Genomic DNA, 16,145 nt, shown 5'->3' with positions numbered 1-16,145 from the left:
CCTTTTTAACTTCATTAAAGGCATCTTTTATGAGGTTCAGTGGTTCCAAGATGCCATTCAGGAAGCCCTCTGCAAGTGGCAGTGTCTTTTTCAAACAAAACTAGATTATCTTTTTGGAGATACTAAGTCTGTACCAAATAGACATACTGTAAAAGGTGTTCCATGGTCAGGTGCTGCAGTTTTAGATTATCTGATGGCAAATGAATCCTTAAGAAGGGGCAAATCTTCACTCAGTGACCCATAGAGGCAGAGACTGTGTTTCATGTCTGCAAAGGATTCTGCACACGCCCTCTACAAGGTATTTTTTGCCTCCTGCAGAACAGCAGACAATATGCTCTTACAGAAGCAAAGAGGTCAGGGAAAACCTATATCGGTACAGATCATACACTAATCTTGTCCCTTCAGAAAGGCCAAGAACACGTTTTACTCTACTGTGTTTCTGTAGGTGATCATGGGCATAGCCAGAGAGCTCCTTAGAACAAATCATACATCCTGCAATAGTAGTACAATTTGTTTGCCCTTAATGCAGGAATTCTCAAAAGCATTCCCTTGCCAGTATTGCAGGAATGCATCAGAAACTACAGTCCTTCCACATAGAGAGAGAGAGAGAAAAAAAAAAAGGCTCTCTATTTAAGTAGACTTCTTCATCTCTCTTCCCCCCTTCCCCCCCTTTTTTTGTCATCCTTTTAGTGGAAATTACTTTGTTTAAAGCAGGGAAAAAATCTCCTTGTTTTGAAGGACTTCAGTTTTGGAGGACTTTCTCTGAGTTCCAGGATGAAGCAAGTGAGGTGGCAGGACAGCAAATGAGGATATCCCAGGGTAGCATAGGCTACAGCAGAGTAATTGCTGAGCCTGTCTCAACTCAAGTCAGTTTGCACAATTTCTGAGTCAGTGACGGTACCACATATTGGGCAGCTTTCCTCTTCATGGCACAGAAATGCTCAAGGTCCCATACATTATCTCATTCTGGGCGTGCATTTCTTACTTCTTGCAAGGAATAAATGGTCTACTTTAATCTGTCATCTTTGACCACCCCAAGCCTGACAATAATACAGAAAAAAACAAATGTCCTTCTTTTCCTACCCCACATCGATGTGACAAGTTAATTTTTGTTCATCCACTAAAGTCTTTCAATAGGAAAAAAGAAAAAGCCTTTTTAAAGGGAATGAGATTCAGGGCTGAAGGGGCCACAGAGGGAAAGGAGGGCACTCCTTATTAGTTAATTAGTAACTGAAAAGGTTAGATTAAAGAAAACACTTAAAATTTATGAAAGAGTTGCAAACTCTTATCCATTTCTCATCAACACTTAGCTCTTGTTGAAAGAATATTTGACAGAGCCAGCCCTGCTGCCCTAGCACTTAGCACCACAGCTGATTTGGTAAACTCATTGCCAGTGATAATATACAGTATGTACACTTTTCAACAGTTAGTGTTTTCATAGGTGGGGTTTTTATTTGTGTGTGCGTGTGTGTGTATGTGTATGTGTGTGTGTGYGCGYGCGCGCATATGTATATAGTTTCTTTATAACAAGTTTTTTTCAAGATGTATAGGATTTAGTGCCATGGATTCAAACTCCATGATGCACTTGTTCAACACGAATTGCACAGGAAATTTTGGGTGACTTTTCAAAAGGAACTAGGAGAAAAATAACAACTCAGCTTATGTGGCTTTGTACATCAGCTTCCCTCTCTGATTACTGCATCTGAAGCCACCATGTCTCAGTCTGCTGCATCTTCCCTGAAGCTTTTTTCTTGAGAACTAAAGAGCAGCTTAAGTATTTAACAAGAAGCTTGCCACTAGGCATCATTTCCTTTCTTTTACATGCAGTCTTTTTCCAAGCAAGTGTAATGATCCAAATATTCCTGTACTCCCTCAGAAAGCTTGATATAGCTCTTCCTTTTGCTTAGAATATTCCTCATGCTGTCCAGTGTAGTTAAAAGAAAAGACATATTAATCATTCAGTTTCTTAGGGCAATGAGGCAGTTTCTTGATGCTATCATTCRTTTGCAATTGAATAATTTAAACAGGTGCCTTTTCAACCCTAGACAACTTGTAAGGGTGCTGAGTTTGCAAACAAGGGACCAAGGTGTTTCTTAAATAGCCTGATCATGACACAGTATTATCCTTATTTCAAATTAACTCTTCCAATAGCAAAAACTGCAAGAGGTACCTGCATGAAAATAAGGTATCTGCATACAGGCTGAAGCACTCTCCAAATCCCAAATCTCCTTGCTCCCTCAGCAACACACCTTCTAGAGCCAGTACCAGTTTGTAAAACACTCATTCTTGCTCTCTTTCCCTGAAATCTTCCTGCAGATGTATTCCAGGTACGCTAGAGCTTTTGCCCCATTCCCAAATTCAAGTGACCTTTCGTTTCCACAACATTTTTGATACCAGTTGAAGAAGTAAACTTATATTTCAGTAAAAGCCTAGTCATGCAACAAGGCCCATGGCCTGTAGTATCAGACAGCGCAGAGTAAGACACAAAAAAAGAAGTAAGTTCAAACAGGGTGAGGTGCATTTCAACTATATATTCTTAAGGCTTACATGGTGAGCTCGTCTTACTGTATAAATTACACTGCCCTAGCTTCCCTTACATGTCAACTGAGTAGGTCTAAAAGAAGCTGTTGGGAGGCTAATACAATGTAACAGCACAAAGAAGTCTCATATATGCCATTTACACACCATCTCTGTATCTGGCCATTAGCTTATTGTCATATGACTTCAACAGCTCAGATAAATCAGCTCTTGAACCTGGATTAACCAGACTCCTGCGCTGGCTATTATAATGGATGCAATTAAACACTTAAAAGGCATTTTTACTTTGAAAAAAGAAACTAAACAATCTCCCCAAAACACCACTATCAAGAGAAGACAGTATTTTGCTGAAGAATGAAAGTGATAACGGCACCAATCCATTTGCATTAAAACTTTCAATTTTTTGAGAAAATAAATTCAACATAGCAAACTACTACCTAAGATAAAAACATGAAATTTTCAAGAAACAAATACGCATGTTTAGATAATCGTTAGTAGAGCCCTTTGTGAGCTTACACTTAGACTCACACTCAGACAAATAGAAAATGAGTTTGTGGCCAACCCTTCCTCTCTGGGAACAGACTAAATCTATGCCTTCCTTTATGGGTACTAGGTAACTATGTGCTCCTAACACAATCCATTAAGAAGTATTGCCCCCGACAAGTGCACCCTTAAAACTACAGTGCACAACACTGAGCGTAGAGCTCTAACAATAGGAAAAGACAGAAATATCCCTTCTGTTGACAAACACTTGAAGCAGCACATAAACTGGGGCCATAATCCAAATGACTTCATAAAACAGGCAAGTTCAGTTTTTTTTGTTTTGGGGGGGTGGGGGGGTTTGGTTTTGTTTTTAAAAAAGTAAAGTCTCTAGTAAGGAAGCAATTTGGTTTTAGAAAAGCTTGAATACTACCGTGGTACAAGTGAAACATATGCATTCTATCAACCTAATCCAGAACCACTGTATCAGACTAAAATTGGACTACTGTGGCCCTTTCTCAAGTCTTAGAGGACAATTATGCATAAAAATTTCATTACTGCCAGGCCTCACTGAAACCATTGAAATCTTAGGTACTGACAAACCACTATTTTTTTTTCTACTATCTTGCATTTGGTTTGACACTTGCTTCGGTTCAGACATGCAATTTCGACTGTAGCACTGCACATACAGCTAATGATTTGCCATCCTGATCTTTGTGTAGTGACTGTTCAATGAGCACTTTTAATTGTCTCTGCAGGATAAACTAACTCTCCTCAAAATAATTTGAGGACTTTCACCTTGCTCCTGTCCTAACCAGGACTGACCCCTTCAACAGGTGGTCAGTCTCTGACAATGAATATCCAAAGTTATACAGAGAATTACCCACTAGAGGGCACTTAGTGAATTCAGAAAATTGAACGGTATTGTACTTGGTAGGATAAAACTAGGTCTTACAAAAGGACCAGCCTTTAAATGATGACTTTTCCATTCATTTGCTAGCCAGCCCCTGTAACCAATGCAATAAGACAATGAACCAGGGAAGTACAATATTCTTTACCATAATCTGTTTTATCAGCAACTGATTGAAAAAAGACTGAGCAGAAGTCTCTTCCAAGGCAACACACATGCTAGGCTACGTTCACCAAGGACTTCTGGACAGATGAATGCTGAACAAAAATGTCAAATGCAGGCAGCTTTACCATGCAATATGTTGGTGCTGTAAATCCCTCTTAGGTGCAGCTTCAGGGAGAGAATCATAAGAAGATACAAAGTCTTCTTACGTGAAGAATGTGAGAAACTCACTGGAGTATTTCATTTCACTATGTGCTCATAGTACATTAAGCATGTCACAAAAGAAAAGGACATTATGATGCCCCCCAAAACCTTCCAGGTTTTCTTCTAGATGTGAGAAATCACTGAAAGGTGACAAACACTATGGCAGGAATGAAGGAGGAAAGAGTGCGAACCCTGGACAYATGAGCTTGTGGTCAACTAGAGCAGGCACAAGCTTTAAATATTTTAGGACTAAAATCAATTTTCATTTAAACACACGGCTTCTGTGAGATTTTTCTTCCCTGACTCCTAAATGCTCTTGTGGTTTATTCAGAGCAGTTTTACCTTGCTGTATCACATGGGTCAAGAGTCATCTCCAGCAAGCCAAGAACAAGCATTTGAGATTTTATGGATAACCTTGAACTCCGCTTACTAGACTATGGACAGAGAAAGGAACTCTTACACTCTATAACCATCATGCCCACTATGTCACCCAAACAGCTCGATTCCTTGCTTTTCATGAGAGTTCTCTCAGCTCCAGCTTTCAGTCATTAAGTCCTGTCATTAACAAGATCTCTTGGCCATCAGATATCTAATTTTTGTGATTCAATATACTCTTAACCTTCTAGCAGAGAAGCATAACCAAATTCTCTTTGTGAGTGCTTCATTAAGTTCTGGAAAAGCTCAAATCACTGATCTTGCACACACCACGTGTAGTGTGGCATTAAGAGAGGGCAACTAGAGTAGCAGGGGGCTGAAGGAAAGTACAGTCAGGCAAGGCACCACACCTGGGGGCAGACCCACAGCAACTCTCCTCTGGGTAAGCATGGTGCACAGTGACTTGGGCAGGTTTGTTGTCCCACACATAGTCATTGGTGGGTGAGGCATGGTACCACGTGGCAAGGGACACAATAAAGGGTATATAAGAAGTGCTGCATAAGGCTGTGTTCTCTGGCAGCCATGCTGGTAGTGTATGGGGACATCCTCGGCAGTGCCCAGGCTGATACCAGCTAGATACCAGGTATTCTAGCTCACAAAGATAAAAGAGTGTGGGACATAGAGGGCACTGCAGCGATGGAAGGTGCAACTACCTTTTACTAAGGATTTATTAAATAAATGCTTTGGTTTACAAACTGGCTCTGTACCTTGACTAAATTGACTTTGGAGGCCTATGGGAAGTGCCATCCCACTTCCCTTGTTTATCACTAGGGAAAAGAAAAACTACCAGATCCCTAGGGCTAATTACTTTCTTCAAAACCCAGCATTGCTCTATGTGTCTGACTCAGTGCACTGTTCAATTTTCTGCTAAGATTATATCTATATCACATTACAGGATGAGTTGCAATAGCACTTGATGTTAATTGCAGTGCACAGGCTGCTCCCTTCTCCAGTTATCAAGAAAAACCAGAAAGTCTACTTCTGTTTTTAATTTAGCCTCTTCCATCCATACAGAGTGCCTGTCAAACAGGAGAGGCACGGGGTGTCATCCACTTTCTGCCTGAAAGTGTCTAGCAATGAGACAAGAGGGCTGTCTATGTGTCATGCCAAACAATCAGTTACCTTGCGGAGACAGACAGATGTTAGGGTGTGGCAAGGCCACTTAGTATAAATAGGTACAGACAGGAACATTAATATTCCTGGATGGTCCCAGAGCCACTCTGACAGCCTTCCTTGCCTCTGGCATACACCGAGGCAGAGAAAAGGGCAAAGATGAAATATCAGAGAAAGGAAACCCCCTATGCCACTCATCAGAGCTTGGCCATCTCCCTCTAGGCCTCTATCCACCTCACACACCAAATCAATCCTGCAAGCAGCAGAGCAGGGCACAGCCATGTGCAGGCTCAGCAGAGCACAGAAACAAGCAGAGACTGTGCATCCTGACTTGAGGAGCAGATGTGGCTCAGTGCGTTCTTCTATGGCAACCAAATCTGAGTACGTTTGCTGGGTGACAAGTACAATTTCCTTTTCCCTGGATCATGTACAAAATCATAAAGAGYTTTTAGTGACTTATCCTTATTTTCTAACAGTTCCTCCGACACAGCCTAGAAACCCTCTTATTGAAGCTCTGCTCTGTTCTTCCCTCCTTCCCTCCAACATTCATTGCTGGCAGCAGTATTCTAGTACTCTGCCATGTGGGATATAAACACTTACTGGATATAAACCATTTCCTAGAGTATCATCTTCCCCTCCCCTTTCATCGCTAGCAAAGGGGACTTCTGTCACTTCAAGTGCTAACCAGCATTGCTAATGCTCAGGTACCAGCCGTTCTGGGTCATACGTACACAGACAGAGCAACAATAGGGACTGGTGTAATGCTCCACACCTTCAAAGCAATGTATGAACAGCATTCAAACAAAATTGATTAATAAGTATACTGCAAAGCAACACCTGTAGGACGCCACAGTGTTGTACAGTGAGTTCTATCAAATACAACTTCCTCCTGAAACAACAGGAGGACAGCTATATTAGACRAGATAGCAGATCTGTGCCTTGTTTCAGGCAGGGGCTATTAGTGGACACCTAGGTGAAGAACAAGAGGTTGCTTGCTGTTCACTAGCCTGCTTTTGCTTCTACTGGTCTGGCCAAGTTAGTTATCTAGTAATCCAGACTTCTGCATAAACAGGTTATTCACTTTGGTATTCAATTTGTTCAGTGTTTTCACATAAGCCAAAAGGCTTAAACATCTAATTTCTGAGATACTCAGAGGAAAACTCTGATTTCTTACTCTTTGGTTAAGCCCCCTATTTCCATTTGGTGGATCATTCTCATGCCTAAAACACTGTCTACCCCTCCTCATCAGCAGTAAAGAAACTCCTCTGATTAGAGTCCAGCCTGCAACATGACCTTGCAGCTGGAGTTGCACTGGGGGTAGACTACACTTTTCTTTCTTTCCCCCCCCCTTTTTTTTTTTTTTTTTTTTTTTTTTGAAAGGAAAAAAGGGAAAGGAACAGAACATTCTGTCAGACAAACATTTGCTAAAGCTCTTGAGTAAGAGAAATGGAACAGGTAGCAAACAGTAACCCTGATTAACTACCAGCTAAGGTAAACATACAGCGCACAAAGATTTCCTTTACATTATTTGGATTAAATTTCTAGGCTAACCTGATACGCTGATATATTAACTGGTCTCTCCAACAGGAACTGTGACCTTTGGTCACAAAATAGGAGGCCAGGCCTCAAAGTAATCTAATTAATCTACTGCCTGGTAGAATAAAAACAGGCTTGCTATTGACGTGATTTTTTTTTCCTCCTTTCCACATGCAGTAAGTGATTTCTGCAGACGCACAGTTACCCAGTTACTTGGTAATATTATCCACTCTTTGGACCTAGGACTGACTGACCTTACTGAGAATCCATGATTTTGATTCTGTACGAAAATCTAGGTGCAGCTTCCAGGTCAGCTTTATGCCTGAAGACCAAACATGTAGGAATCAGTAAATGAATAATCTCTCAGCTCTTGAACACTGATGCCAGGAAGCAGTATGACACAGATAGCTGCTAAGCTGTCACTGATTTGGAGCTCTTTAACTATTAACATGAACATACGAATAACTATGAAGCCAACAACATTCAACTAGGATCAGTACTGAAAGAAAACCCAAATGGAGTTAGGTTCAGATTCTCAGTGCCCAGTGTGACTGTGCTTAATACATGCAATAAGGATCCTAGCACAGAAGCCAAAGCTTGCCTCGGCCATGGAAAATAAAATCCTTTTCCTCCCTTCCAGTGATTGTTCTCTTCTGAGGCTGAGCCCTATGGAGACATATGCAGGAAGGGGTCTGACTGCAGCCATGGGATACTTAATGAATAGGGAGTATTTTCCCTTCTAGCCCTGGTTACTGATAAAACTCACACTGGAGTCTAACTCTGTGGCCCACAACTGAAAGCACTGCAGCACTGCAAAACTCAGAGAGAAAAATGGCAAACACGATTTGAGAGCTAAAAAATGCATTGCAGTAGTAGAGTTAAGGAATTCTATCTATCTGTTGAGTTTATGAACAAAACAGAGTAGGCAGATTTCAGTGTAAGTTATTTCACAGAGCACATGCTATTCTAAATCAGCCAGTCCAATCAAGGATTGAAAGTTAAAGCTAAATAAATTCAAATTAGACGTAAAGCACACATTTTTAAGAGTGAGAAGGGATCAACCATTGCAATCAGCTACAAGGGGAAGTAGTGGGCACTTATGCCTTTGTGGAATACATGTGTTAGTCAAACAGAGCTTGCTAGAGGGGAATGTGGATGGAAGTCGGTGTTTCTGCTATGTAAGAGCTCAGTCCAAAAGACTAATGATCCTTTGTAACTGTGAAGGCGAGACCTTTGCACCTATTTAACAAGTCTCTTCTCAAAGACAGTAAGGGCAGAACTAAATCACATCTATCCCACACTACAAGCCAGTTTGCAATCTCTTGCCAAGGAGAAAAAAAATCTCTTTCTAAGGTCTCAGAAGAAAGGACACTGTGACCCCAAACTAATTTCCCCAAGGGAAATCCCCCTTCATCAAGGGATAGAGAGACAGATTTCACATCTGAAAAGAACAGAGGTAAAGGTAATACTTGGGATTTATACAACTGCATAGATTAGGGAGCAGATTTTTTTTCACTACTTTTTGTTATATGGAAAGTTGGATAGGATAGAAACAGGTCTGATGCATGTATCTTCCTGATAATTAACTTGTTACCTACCTTTGCATAGCTTCCCAAGCCACCCAGTTCCCTAGGAAACATTGCTACCAAACACAGTACATGAACCTCCAACAGAACCTGTCCTTTACTTTCCACGGATGACAGTAATAAAAAAGCTGGGCCACCCAGCTCATAGATGCAGGAGCACATAGTCTTATTACAGTATTGTTCCTGGGAATACTGTGCATTTTATACATTCTCTCCAACAAAAGAGATGATCAGGACTAGTTTCTTCCTCCGCTTCACGGCACACTGCGCCACACTGACTCTGAGCATCCTCTCAGAATTATTTTCCCTTGAGAAATTCAGTAGGGCAGAAACATACAGATACTTGAGAGACCTCCTATACTGTCAGGAAAAGGGAAGGAAACAACCTATCTTAACTTCAGGAGTCAACATTTGTGACTTTTTGCAACATCCTCTTTAATTTGAAATTGAACCATTCTATGAAGCCAAAAGAGACCTTCTTTCTTTCCTCCAGGGCTCTGTGACCAGACCAACACATAGAATTCCTGCATGGAAGCACAACAGCTTTAGACAGCAGTAGAATTTTCTGCACTGCACTCTGGTCTAATGTCACTGCAGAAGTTCATCTCAGTCAGCATGTCACATCCCTTTCAGCCCTCCATTCTAAGGTTTGAGGTTTCACTATGTTTTCTACCACAATAGCACTTATAATGCTCTGTCCTCTACCTGTTTATTAATAATCTTAGCATTGCTGTGGATATGTCTTTTTYTGCCTTAACTGACCTTTCAACCAAAACAACAGCCTCCATAGTAGTAGTTCTGTACAGGAAGAGGGAGCTACAATTGTGATGTGCTGTTATCACATTTATCATTTCCAGAACTGCCAAGCCAGACAGCTGCCCTGGATATGTCACATCTCTTAAGAAGTTCTCTTGAAGAAACTCATGCACCTTAGACTGCCTCCACCTAACATATCAACTGGATCTTCAGCCTTTGCTATTCTCAACCATAATGGTATTTGCTTTGTAAACTTCTCTTTGCAATTTTGTATAAGCCCACCAGCACTTGAACACTGCCTATTATTGTGCACTCCCTTCATGGCTACTTAGGAGCAAAATGCACCTGACTGGAAAAAGGTCTTTTTTGCATGTTAGCTCAGCCTTAGCTCTAAACCCATCAGGACACTTCTAAAAGGAAGGGGGTGCAGAGGAAGTTACATTAAATGGTCTGTTCATATCCACCAACTTACCATCAGAAACCCCGACTGTCACCTTTCTCCCTGGTCAGTTGACTGAAGTTATGACCCCCGTATCAGCTAAAGTGTACGTCACAACAGCTGTTTACCTCTTTGTTTTGCACAGAGTGTGCAGCTATGTAGCAATGCACACAGTACATAATAGTAAGTCATAAACTAAAAGGAGTCAAATTGCTAAATCCATCCACTGTGTTGATGCGATTTTACTTCCATCACCTGGTAATTTAATTGCTCAATTAACTCCACCTGAATGCCTTAGCTGTGGTAGAGGAATGTCCCCTTGCAGGTCACAGTAAATCAGAAGACAGGAGGCAGGTAAACAATGCCAAAGTAAGTGATTCCACTATAGCAAACCAAATGCATCCTCCAGTTGTATTTTCTCTGCTGATCTGCTCTTTGCATTAATGTCTTAGGGACAGAAGAGGTAACAGACAATTAGAAGACCATAAACTGGTCAAGAAACAGCATCACTGGAGTCCCGTCCCCTCTTCCAAGTAGTTTAATCCCAAAGCTTTTTTAGATTCAGATTTCTTAGCTCAGATTTCTTTTTGTATTTTGAAATCCCATACTATGCTTAATTTAAGTAATGGAGGTATGACCTTGGTGTTGGGGACTTTAAAGCATATTCTGCATCATCAAACGTTATGCTATTACTATTCTTCAGCCAAGAGACAAGTGGAGTAGATGCTACTGAAGTGGTGCCCATTGATCATCTTGGATTACCAATCTGTGAATGTGATTCTTGTGCATCAGCAGATCATAGCACAGAGGTTTTTGCTTGCAACTAATGTGGACTGTGGGCAGGTATAAATGGACAGTCTTTCTCATTCGGTCTATAAATTAATTTTTAAGTAATTACTGCAGATGCAATTCTTCAGTGTAGTGTAGATACCTAGATCATGAGAAAAATTGATTCACAGCATTCAAAAAAAGCAAAGGAGATATGGTTACCAGAGAACTCTGTGTTTGTAGTAGAGTGGCTATTGTGCAGGAAGGCCTGGTTCCAAATAAATGCATTTGGCATACAGTTCTGTTAGAAACAGCTCTTGTACTGTGCTCAACATAGGACTTAATTCACCACACTAATCCACCCCGCAACCAGAAAATTCAACTCATTCATCCTCTTCCTCTGCAAAAAGGCTGACCTCTGAYCTCTTCTCCCCACAGTTTGAAGGTGACTCAAATCACAGATTCACAGTTGCTTGGATAGCAATTTTCCCTAAGAGCGGGAGTAAATACACTTTCTCTGTTTTTTAGGTATTATTCCTTTTGAGGTGAAATCATTACCCTATGCTCTACGCCCTGTTGTGGAATTTGACCATAAACTGCATATTGTTTGTGTGTGTATCACCTAGAACTAATTTAGTCCCTTCTCTAGTGAGTTCACAGCCTCTCTCTCATCTATATTTCTGTAACACATTTTACTGACAACCTTCACTGGAGACAGGAAATTAATTTTCACATTGGATCATTCATGAAACCAGCATGAGCAAATGTCAGGAAAACATGTACAAATAATTGGGAATTCTTCAGGGTTCAGAACTTTAAAGAAAATCAAGGCTGGGAGGTGAGCAGTGGTCATAATCACAGTGAACTGCACATACCTTAATCACATTCTCCTTCTAGTAGGTTGCACTGAGACACAAAAGGAAGCGACGGCAGTCAAGTTCACAGCACTCCCCCTCTGGTGCTCATGTCAAAACTTGAGTTCTCCTGCACAAGTAATGATACTGTAATGTTTTACTTAGCCAACAGCCAAAAAGAATATAATATTATGTTCAAGTTTCAAGAACATCAAACTCCAGAAAGAACAGACTTCAGTTATGCTACAGCTGATTGAATAACTGACTTGAGGAAAATCTCCATGTTATTCTAAAAGTGCTCCAAATAAATTAAGGAGAAATGGTTCCCAAGATAATGTAATACCAGTCTGCTGTAGCAAAATGCGACTAGAAGTAGCACTGCTTATGCCATAGCTATACCCTGCTTAGTCTTGGGATAAATTTATATCTGACATATACGGTAATCTGCCTAAAAAGCCATGGAAGACATAACATGTCCTGCTCAATTTCTGGGATGAAGTACCTTAAAAAACAGCAATGCTTTGAGAAGTAAGTTGACTTTCTTTTGTGTACTTAACACAGAAACCAAAATTTKTTGTAAATACACACAGGTTATAAACAAACTTAAACGCTTCCTACAGCTCAACACAGACAGGAAGAAATTCTCCAGCAGTGCAAGCACTCACATGAAGAAAAAATCTAAAGGCACCAAAGTAAAATCAGCGAGCGTATTGGATTGGCCAAAAGGAACAGAGATCTGCTCTTGAAGAACTGTCTGTGTCATAGAGGCTCCAGGAAACCTGCTTCCTCCCTCTCGAAGTGCATTTCCACTGATCTATACTCCCAGAACCCGGCCTGCCATGCTACCAGTGAAGCTGCCCGAGGCTGGGAAAAGCTGAGGCTGACCCAGCACTGCTGCTACAGACTCAGCCCAGCGGCATTTCCCTCAGGTAGCCCTGCGGAAGCTAAAGAGGGCAAAGCAGAGATTCCTCTTTTCTACCCAAGGCCTCTGCAAAAATTTCCTAGACTGCACATCAAGTTTAATCTTTCAAGTTGTGCTTGTCATCATTAAGCATACGCAAACAGAGCAACACATTCTGTATTTCCCTCCATATTCCAGAAGGTACAGGCAGAAGAATCAAGCTATGAAATAAAATATACAGCACATGGATTTTGTGTTCTAAAGTCAGCTATACAAAATACAGCCAAATCACTGGTTGAGTAATTAAATAGTTACAGTTCTGCATAATTTATGGAAAAATTTATGATGACTGCCACTTTGCCAGCCAGGACAGAGGTCAGGGAAAGGGAACAGCTAGAAAGAATTTCTGTTGAAATCAATGTTTCATTATTAGCAGAGTGTCAGATGATGTTTTAAGAGACTTAGAAAAGGCTGCATGTATAAAACTAGTAATACTGATTACAAAAATAGTAGTGCTATGCTTAGCATTCTGGATACTTTTTTTTTTCTTTTTTTTTAAGGGAGTGGGGTGTTCTTTCCTTCGCTTTTTTGCTTTTTTGGGGGGAGAGGGGTATATATTTTCCTCTCTGAATTATCCTGAAGTTTCTGCTGCTGCTGCAAATTATAAGAGGTGTAAAATTGGATGACCTAGAATGGTTTCAGTTCAGGATAACAAAAATACCATTTCAATATGCAAAATTTCAGAATTAAACATACATTTCCAAGAAATAAACATATGGTAAAATCATACATTCTATTTCAAGGTAATCAGAGTGTTTGAATGAATGTAAATAATCCTCTTAACATATGGGAACAGATCACAGTTCTTAAATATGCAACCTGAAAACCCTACTAATAGTGTTAGGCCTCCAATAGCAAATGCAGAACAGTGTGTGGGAGTGACACACTGTACCCTTATTCACAAAACAGTAAGTTCAAACTTCCTCATCTGTGTGGGATGTTTTGCTCCTGTTAAACTTAGTAGATGAAGTCAGACCACTACCGTCTTCAAAAACACTGAAAAGTTCTCTGTAGTTGACTTACTGTTAGTCCATAGTCTCCTTAATTTTCTCACATTCTGTAGCACATTAACTTCTTCTGCAATAGAGTCAGGCGGTTTACTTCTTTTGCCAGATTAATGTTACCTATGCTATTCTGTCCATCCCTATACTCGATGGCAGTGATGAAAGATGAAGAAATATAAATTTGCAACAACCTTTTTCCAGTTTGCTGGGTATAAATGTTTATGTAAGTAKAACTGTTTTATTGATCTCACATTGCAAGACTCAGTATATCTGACAGGAAACTACGAATAAAGTAAACTCACACATAGACAATGTTATGCAAACTACCGGATTGATTTAACGGTAACATAATTTTCCTTGAAACACTTACAGAACAACCGCTAACTGAATTATTTATGAAAAACAGAGCAAAGGTGGAAGACACAGAGTGCAGAACCCCCGTGGCAATGCAGGTACTCAACCCTGGCCTATTTCTGAACATGAGAGATCTTTTAGTCTGTGCAGAAGAGAAGAAAAACCCTTCTGTTTGCCCCACTCTCTTAGTGCACTCTGTTGAGAGCACTCAGGATGACTGCATGGACTTTAAGTTAGATAGGAGGCATAACCTTCTATTCAGAAGAACAGTAAATAGTTTGGGGAGATAAGAGAGTCTGCCATTGGAGATTTAGAAGATTATCTGCCAGCACACTTGAAAAAATGTTCAGGGATATAAGAACCTGCCTTGGATGGAGGAGATGGAATAAAGGAAATCTGTGACATCTCAAGGTCATTTATAGCTTTTCCAGAAGCTATTCAATGAAAATGGCTTTGAAAAGCAGCAAATTCAGAATTCATGAGAGAGGCACTTCTCAGCTGTGGAAGCAAAAAGCCAAGAGAGACTTGGAAAGTGTACATCCAGCAAAGATAACAAAAAGGAAGTAAGTTTACAATTTAAGTCACAGACAGTGAGTGCTGAACGGAAAACAACCACTGCTACATGATCTTCACTTAAAGCCTTTTCATGAACATGATCATTAAATCCCTAGCCATATTGTCATTTTAAATAGCTCCTTCAAAACTCCTTTTCTGAACTTGCTCAGGTAGTGCTCCTTGAGATCACGATGATAGCTCACAGTAAATCATTCTGCAATGTACCTTTCCTAAATTCCTCCCTGAAGCTGCCTACTAAACATGTAGAGGTGAAATAGTATTTATCCAGTGATTACTGCTCCCTTTTGCTTTTATTTAGGGTGCAGTGTTTCATGGATTCTTGGTCATTAGAAATCATCAGTCTGTTGACACTGCAAGTACTCACCATGCTAGAAAATCCTGTTTCTTCATTATACCATGCAAAGTCTGACTGGATACTACTTTGACCTGAAAAATAAGAAGCATGAAGTAGCTTTGTAGCCAAACCTCGGGTAGAAGACTATACCTGTGGCAGGAAAAGACGCATTTTCTAGCAATTGGAAATTATGTTTAAAATATATTTTTTCTTGAGGAGATCCCATAAGCCAGGCCAGGTCAAAAGTGGTGAATTTAATCCGAAAACACTTGTCCTAAATGTGGCATTGTCAATTTTGAGAATTGAAAATTAATGAAAGTCAGAAAGGACCTTAAAATAGTAAGAACCTAGGAAATGGACAACAGAAGTAAGAGGCAGTGAGAGGAAAAAAAAAAATCAATTTCCAGCAGACTTAAAGATGGTACGAAATACATTAGGATAGTAGGAAATACATTTAAATACATTAGGATAAATTTTTAAAAAATCTGTAATAGTCAGATTGTCTATTACTGCATTAAGAGGATACAATCTGTCAACAGTATACAGAAAAGTATTTCTCATAGCTGTTTCTGCTCTGGACTGCAAAGCAATGTATATCATATAACATCATTAACTCACACTGATGTTTAAATAGTACCAAAGTAAGATATTAGTGGACCAGCACCCCAGAGTCCTATGAAACAACTGAAGATTCGACTGTTAACACKGATTTTTTGCAAAAGCAAGCATTTGCAACCTATACCTGGCGGACCATTCCATCACATCCTTATCAAGCCACTCAATTTCTCAGGAAGCTGCAAGCACCAACATTTTCACCAAAGGCCTTAAGAGATGCTTTGGGTACTTCACTTGGTCGAACATGCCCCATGACCATTGAATGATCAAAGTATCTATGTCAAGGGTTGCAGAGTTTYGTTCATGGATGAACACTGGACTGGGAGGAGATGGGGTGGGAAGGATGTTGGGCTGCAACACAGAATTCAGGACCAGTGCAATAGGTTTACGTTCAGGGGATCACAGAATCATAGAATCAGTAAGGTTGGAAGGGACCTCTGGAGATCATCTAGTCCAATCTCCCCGCTCAGTAGGGTCACCTACAGCATGTTAGACAGGGTTGCATCCAGGCAGGCCTTGA

General features: G+C 40.4%; 1 protein-coding gene across 10 annotated transcripts in view; it reads right to left on the bottom strand.

The window, feature by feature from the left end:
- The window catches only part of SLC45A1 (solute carrier family 45 member 1), an 81,854-nt gene that overhangs the window by 15,193 nt on the left and 50,516 nt on the right, over positions 1-16,145 (bottom strand). The window contains exon 1 of one of the 10 annotated variants that reach the window (XM_085311559.1): positions 11,803-11,889. The exons of the other annotated variants lie outside the window; for them this stretch is intronic. The gene's annotated coding sequence lies outside the window, so the exon portion shown is untranslated. Of the gene's footprint in view, positions 1-11,802; positions 11,890-16,145 lie in introns of those variants that run through there. 10 annotated transcript variants of the gene reach the window in all.

Source organism: Rhea americana, unplaced genomic scaffold (genome assembly GCF_003343005.1).
Source record: "Rhea americana isolate MKP2758 unplaced genomic scaffold, rheAme1 scaffold_343, whole genome shotgun sequence".
Taxonomy (NCBI): Eukaryota; Metazoa; Chordata; class Aves; order Rheiformes; family Rheidae; genus Rhea; species Rhea americana.
This window is presented reverse-complemented; position numbering and strand designations above follow the sequence as displayed.